This window comes from Marmota monax, unplaced genomic scaffold, assembly GCF_021218885.2.
Source record: "Marmota monax isolate L192 unplaced genomic scaffold, Marmota_monax_Labrador192_F-V1.1 WCK01_AAM20220418_F8-fsc00055, whole genome shotgun sequence".
Taxonomy (NCBI): domain Eukaryota; kingdom Metazoa; phylum Chordata; class Mammalia; order Rodentia; family Sciuridae; genus Marmota; species Marmota monax.
Window position 1 is genome coordinate 1650200 of NW_026695205.1, and position 6837 is coordinate 1657036.

The 6837-nt window shown below is 48.1% G+C and overlaps 1 long non-coding RNA gene across 1 annotated transcript; it reads left to right on the plus strand.

Moving 5' to 3' along the window:
* Positions 1-624: 624 nt before the first annotated feature.
* Positions 625-3792, plus strand: LOC124083360 (uncharacterized). The gene is made up of 3 exons (XR_006848711.2): positions 625-684; positions 1007-1121; positions 1650-3792. It is a non-coding gene; the product is annotated as an uncharacterized LOC124083360 (long non-coding RNA).
* The last annotated feature ends 3045 nt before the right edge of the window (positions 3793-6837 follow it).

The following is a 6837-nucleotide window of genomic DNA, read 5'->3' on the forward strand; positions in this document are numbered from 1 at the left end:
TCAACAGTGGTGTCCCACAGCCATAGTTCCAGGCTGAGTGCACTTGTACTGCTGTTGCTGAGGGTCACTGCTTCAGCCGCAGGGTTACTGGGGTCCTGCTCAGCTGGGGTGCAAGCCTGCTGGGCCTCTCTCAGCACCGGGTTCTTTATGTTCATCTCTTTATTTTATTAGTCTGGGCTTCCCAATGGCCCTGGGAAGTCCTTTTCTAGGGTGCTTTATGACAGGTTTCGAGCTCTGCGTAAGTGGCCCTCAAAGGGCCTGTTCTGCCCCGTGCTTTCCCAGTGAGCTGGATATTTTACCAAGCTGCAGTGTGCAAGGCTCGTCTGGCCTCCACAGAAGTCACGCTTCCCTGATCCCCTCGGAAGTGGGAGTCCGTATGGGCCGGAGCAACGTGAATACCCTGGGGGACCTTCAGCATAACCGTCTGCCACACTTTTGAAGCCTCAGTTTCTTCATCTGTAGAACAAGGGTGACGCTGGTAGTTTATCAGATTTCCTCTGAGAATAAATGTGACATATGGAAAGCACCTGTCACGACGTCTGGCAATTAGTCATCAGGGTCGACCCACCCCTGCCCTAACACTGGTGTTCTTATAACTGTAGTACTTCCCCCTCAGCATTTATCGGAGGAAGATGTGAGTGAAGAACCAAAGAGTCTGAACTAATTGAACAGGTTGGGAAAACGGTGGGTAGATAAATTAAAAGTCTGGTAGGCTAAAGGGGTCGTAGAGAAGTGCATTCTGGGTGAGGGAAGAGTGTGGGCAAGGGCCCCGAGGCTGGGGAGTAGCAGGCAGCTGCTTCAGTCATGAACTCAGATAGTTATAAATGGTCAGCATGGCAACCCTAGAGATATTCCCAGGGTGGTATGAGCAGGCCAACGTTTCACATTTGCAGGACCCAGGGCAAAGTACAAAGGAGGCATGTAGACCATATATCTGAGTGTTTAAGAATTATAAATCAAGCTTACCAACCATAAACGAATGTGTGCAATTCTCCTACCTTATCAGACAGACCCCTGCCTCTCCCGCTCGGGCTCCATAACTCTGAACCCACCCTGTACTTCGAGGCCCAGGGCAGGCGTGGGCTGTGAAGACTGCGGCCTGTTTCTCCCCAGCAGTAACGGTCAGTGCCGGGCCACACCTTGGTGCTCTAGGGTTGTGTTCACAGCCATGGAGTCCCTTTCAGCGTGGACCTAGAGAAGAGGACACTTGGGGGTCTTGGGTGCCCAGAGCATGGTCCAGTGGGAGTGAACGGGCTCTGGGCGGGCACATGTCCCTTTGGCCCCTTGCTGTCTGCCCTGGAAGGAGGACTGGTCAAAAGCAGGGTCAGGGGGGAGCTCCTAAAAACACAGGGCCCCATCCAGTGTCCTTTGCACCCAGTACTGGTTATGGGAACCCCAAGAAAACAAGGCCAGGACTGGGTGGTCAGGGAAGGCTTCCTGGATGGAGGAGGACTGCCCGAGCCCAGCGAACCCCTCAGGGGCAGCTTCCCCTGCAGGCTGAAGCACACAGCATGATAAATCTAACGTTCTCTGAAATAAAACATGAAGTGTAACAACGGGGTGACAGGTGCTGGGATAAGAGGACATTTCCCTTTTAATGCCTTTATTTGGCAAGATCCTGATGCTTCACTCGGCTGCATTCTCCCCAGGAAGTCCCACTGGGTCCACGCAGCGTTCAGTGGACAGCAGTTGAAAGTCAGCGGTGCCCGTGAGAAAGGCTCCAACTCGAGGACCTTGCTGCAGAGACTCCTCATCAGCACACGCAGGTGCATGCAGCTGGATTGAAGTGCATTCCTTGTGTGGCATGTTTGTCTGCTAAGGGTGGGGCAGGGGACAGCAGGTGGACAGAGCGCAGATTGGAATGCAGCAACGTGAGCTCCCACCATCCTTCCCTCCTAAGAGATGCTGATCACGGACAGCAGACAGCCAGGCAGCCACTTGCCAGTCCCCCAGCCCCCAAGGTCGAGACCCTCGTCCTTCATGTTTAAGGACTAGAAAACCTGACACATGGAAGTATTTAAACTATGGAAATGACATTTGTCCTGTGTTTCTGGAAGCCCAGGGGTGGGGGGGAAGTATAAGCTGTTGTGGGAAGATTAAATAAGTGCACGAGAGCAGCCAAGAAACCCTGTATGTTTAAATATATCCCCCTCTGTCATTTGGCCCCGGAGGAAAGAGCAATGTCAGGAATGAACTACTAATTACCAGCCACATCCTGAAAGAGAGACTGGGAGCGTCCACGTTGGAAGGGACATTGGAAGGGACGAGGGGACTTAGAGTTCTCAGCAGCTAAGTCTAAGAACCCTGGCAGCAGGAGGCAGCCCCAGGGAATTCCCTCTGAATTCTTCTTGCCCCATCCAAATCCCCCAAGAAAAGGACAGCATGAGAGACAGATGAAGCCAAGTATCCGGAGTGGAGGGGAAGGACAGTGGACAACAGAGGTGGCCAATGGGGCTGGGGAGTGGGGGAGGGGTAGGTAAACCCTACGTAGATATGCCCTTTAAGAAGCTGTGCCGTCAGTCTATGGAGTGCTCCCTACATGTCCAGCATGCTAAAACCCACAAGCCTGGCTCTAGGGGAACACACGGCCCTCTGAGGGAAGTGCTGCTATTATTCCACCTTATAGATGAAAACCAGGAGGCTGACTGGGGAAGACGATGGGTTTATTTCTGGACATAGAGAATTGCAGGTGGCATAAATTCTAAAAGGGGATTTCCCAAGACAGTCGAAACCCACGGAAACTGCTGGGTGTGCAGTGTATACCTGTAATCCCAGCATCTTGGTAGGTTGAGGGGGGGATCACTTGGGCCAAGGAGTTCAAGGTCAGCCTGGACAACACAGTGAGACCCTATCTCAAGAATAAATAAAATACTGAACCTGGAGAATGGTAGGGAAGAGGGTACCGCTGGGGAAGAAGGATGCAGGGCATATAGATTTCCATACAGAGCCTCACGCATCTTTTGAGTTTTGATCATATTGAGGTAGGTAGAAGAATTAAGAACAGGCAGAAAGGAGAGAAACAGGGAAGGAGAGGGACTGTAACTTTAAAACTCCATGAACACCTTCTCCTTTAATCCCCAGGAAATCCTCTTTTCCTCCAGGTCTGAATTCTTCAAAGGTCCAGTAAACCTTAGAGTACTGTCAGTCCAATTAATTGGTGCCCATATACCTTGTTAGCTTACAGGATGTATTTTCGAATAATTAAAAGAAGCCCAGAGAGAGATTGCTAGACACCTCTGATACGGTCCAGTCCAAGCGCTGTTAACTAGATAACGTCAACATGAAGACTCTGAGAAGAACCAGACCACCTAGACCAGCTCTGGGATCCACCTTCAAAAGAACTGAGCTCATTAGGCGGATGCCACCCTGGTAGGTCTCCAGCCCACTGTTTACAAAGTCCGCTTTAGAAGAGAGCCTGAGACCCCTGCGTGTGTCTCGCTCTTGAGCGCCCACACCCCTCTCCCTCGAGAGCAGGTCCTGCGCTGTGGCTTGTTCTCCTAAAGAAATCCCTTGCTTTCCTGAATAATCCTTTGCTTGTGCCTCATTTGACGTGTCGTCCTGAAATTCCTTTGTGCAGCTTAAGTCAAGAACTTGCCAGGGCTGAGTTGAGGTCCCCCTTTCCCTTCTGGGGACCTCCTTGGACCCCAACTGGTGAGAACAAGTGTATTACCTTTCAAGAAGTAAAAGTTTTTTTTTTTTTTTAACATCAGTAATTGAAATGAGGACAGGTCAGGACTGAACATGTAAGTTTTGGGAGTCAGGTGGGATTGAGGACAAGGGAGAAGACGTGAGTGGGAGACTTGTAAGGGGTGCGGGGGTAATCCCAGCAACCGCGATAGGAGAGATCTTTGTTTTTTAACCAGTCGGGAGCAAGCTTGATACTTTCTGGGGCCACAGGTTAGGATCTTAACAGACAATATGCCTGTGATCCCAGCAACTTAGGAGGCTGAAACAGGAAGAACGCAAGTTCAAGGCCAGCCTGGGCAATTTAACAAGACCCTGCCTCGAAGAAAAAAAAAGATCCTAACAAATGAGAATTAACTCTGGGCTTATAAAATTATTTAGCAGACACTAGGAGAGATTCTCCCTAGCTATCTAGGAAACAGCCTGTGGAGAGGATGGGGTCTCTGGCAAGTGATAGAAACATGCAGGAATGGTCCATGGCCCCATCCCTCCTGCAAGCCACTGACTCAGCATTGTAGTAAGAGACCAGGCAGATCAACCACGGCTTGGAACTTAATTATGCATCAGCTGGTTTCTTTAATGTTTTCCTGGACCCAGTGGGTTATTAAATGTTTTACGTTTAATCTGTACCTATTGCAAGCAGACGTCCAGTCTGACTGCCCAGGAGGAGAACCATTCCTCCAGAGTTCCAGCACTCCCTGTTCCCTGGCTGGCCCTTTGTTGGCACCAAATAAATAATGAATGGATTGGGGGAGGGTGTCCTTTGACACAGAGCCTGTAGGAGAAACAAATGAGAACCACAGAACTTTAGAGATCAACTAGGGCAGTGGTTCTCAAACCTGAGCGTGCCTCCGAGGCTTCCGGAGCACAGAGGTGGGACTAGAATCTCACCTCTTTCCCTCACGTCTCCATACTTCAGCAGGTGTTTCCTGAGGTGAGAATACGCTCCCCTTCTCCCTCATCCATTCATTCATTCACATCAGCACGGACTCAGGGATTCTTTAATGCTAGCATCTCTCTTACTACCTGAATCAGATTTCTTTCTTCCATGTGGCCCTGTCACTTACAATACTATTAATTCAGAATGACTTATTAGTTTATCTCTTTAATTCAAAAACAAAATGGACATCCAGACATGTGTGGTTTCACAGTGAGGGCACATCCTGAGACATGCATTGTTAATCAGTTTCATCATGGCTGACTACCGCATACTGCCACCAGCCCACAGGGGATGGATAGTCCCTGGAAGTCACCTCTGGACTGCAGGAAAAGACATGATAAACACGAGACGCATGAAACTGCTGTCAACAGAATATGGCCGACTGCTTGACGGTATTTTTTTTTTTTATAATGCAAAGAGCACACTCTAAAATAATGATAAAAGCATAGTATAGGAACTATGTAAACTAGTCACGGAATTGTTTATTAGTGAGTAAGATGTACTGAACGTAATTGTACGTGCTATGCTTTTATATGGCTGGCAGCACAGTAGGTCTGTTTACGCCAGCATCACCACAAAACCCAAGTAATGCCTCATGCTGTGCCGGAGCCATGGCTATGATGTCACTAGGTAATAGGAACTTTCTATTCCATTGTATCTTATAGGGCCACCATCCTATTTGTGGTTCATCACTGACTGAAATAGTGTCATGCAGCCCGTGGTTATATCTCTAAACATCATGTGATTTTTTGAAAATATAACAGTTTTTAATTTTCCACTTAAAATTTAATTTTTAAAGGATTAAAATACTACAGCAGAACTAGATCACAGAAATATCATGTAAGTTGCAAATGACAGCCATAAGTGTAATTTTAAAGTTTTTGATAACCATATTTTAAAAAAGGAAAAGGAACTATCCCCCATAGAACCAAATTACAACTTTTTAATTAATTTTAATTAATTTTTAATTACAACTTTTTAATTTTTTTAGATTAGAAAATTCATGGTGATTTTCCTCTTTTTCACCAGTACAGGCTCCAAACTAGGGCCAAGGAATAGCAGTGCTAGGGATATGGCTCTGATCATATTTTCAGGGTCATAATAAGAATTTTTAAAAATCTATCTTAGGGTTGGTGATGCAGCTCAGTGGGAGAGCACTTGCCCGGCATGCACGAGGCCCTGGGTTAGAGTCCCAGCACCTCAGGAAAAAAGAGAGAGGAGGAAGAAGAAACGTTGCTCATCCCTCCTACCACCCTAATTGCTCTTAGGCCTGTGTGTTCAGGGTCTGACCTCCACAGCCCAGAGCTGAGGGAAGACCCTTGTCAGGCTCACAGTGGGAGAAGGCCCAGGCAGAGCTGGCCAGAGCCCAACCAGACTTCCATGAAAGACAACGGCTGCCCTAGGTGGTGCGCTCCCTGCTATCCTCCCTGGCCACTGTCCCTGGGCCACCTGAAGATGCCTGGTTTACACTGGTGTTCACTGGCTGAGTCCAAAGGAGAATGCCAGCTCACAAGTAAATATTTGCCATTCTGAGGACTACCTATGTCTGGGCAGAGAGAAACAAACATTTACCACCGGCTTGATTTCATCACTAGGCCACTGAGCAAGAAAAATAATCCCTTGTTACTGAAAGCAAGATGTGACTTTAAAAACATCCAAACACATTTTGCTTTTAGACACAAACACAGGTAACTCCAAATCACCAAGGAAGGAAAATATCAGTTTGGGTTCCACACTCCTCTACCCTTCAAAATGCATTCTGAGGGAAATCCCTCCCTGGATTTGGCGATTTATGACCGTCTTCAAGTTGTCTGGAGTCAGACATCAAACTGAATGAGCGGAGTTGGAACATCTAATGCAGCGGTACTCAGACTATGCTAACACTGTCCCCAGTGTCCCCAGAGGGCCATTTGGTGGAGGGTGAGGGTGTTTCCACAGCCGTCACCATCAGTAGTGTAGAGGGCTACTGCAGTTAAGGGACAGGGGCCAACGTGTTCCAAGTCCTGCCATGCATGGGATAGTCCGTGCAGCATGACTTGCTCCACTCAGAATTCCCACAGAGAACCAATCAAAGAGTTTCCTCAGGAATTTAGAATTAGACTAAGATTCCAACTCAGTATAATTGTTCTCTCAAACCAAAAAGCTGGGACTTAGGAGCTGGGCGCTAGGACCATTATTTAGTTTGGGGACTGGGGAACAGAGGGAGCTGGTCT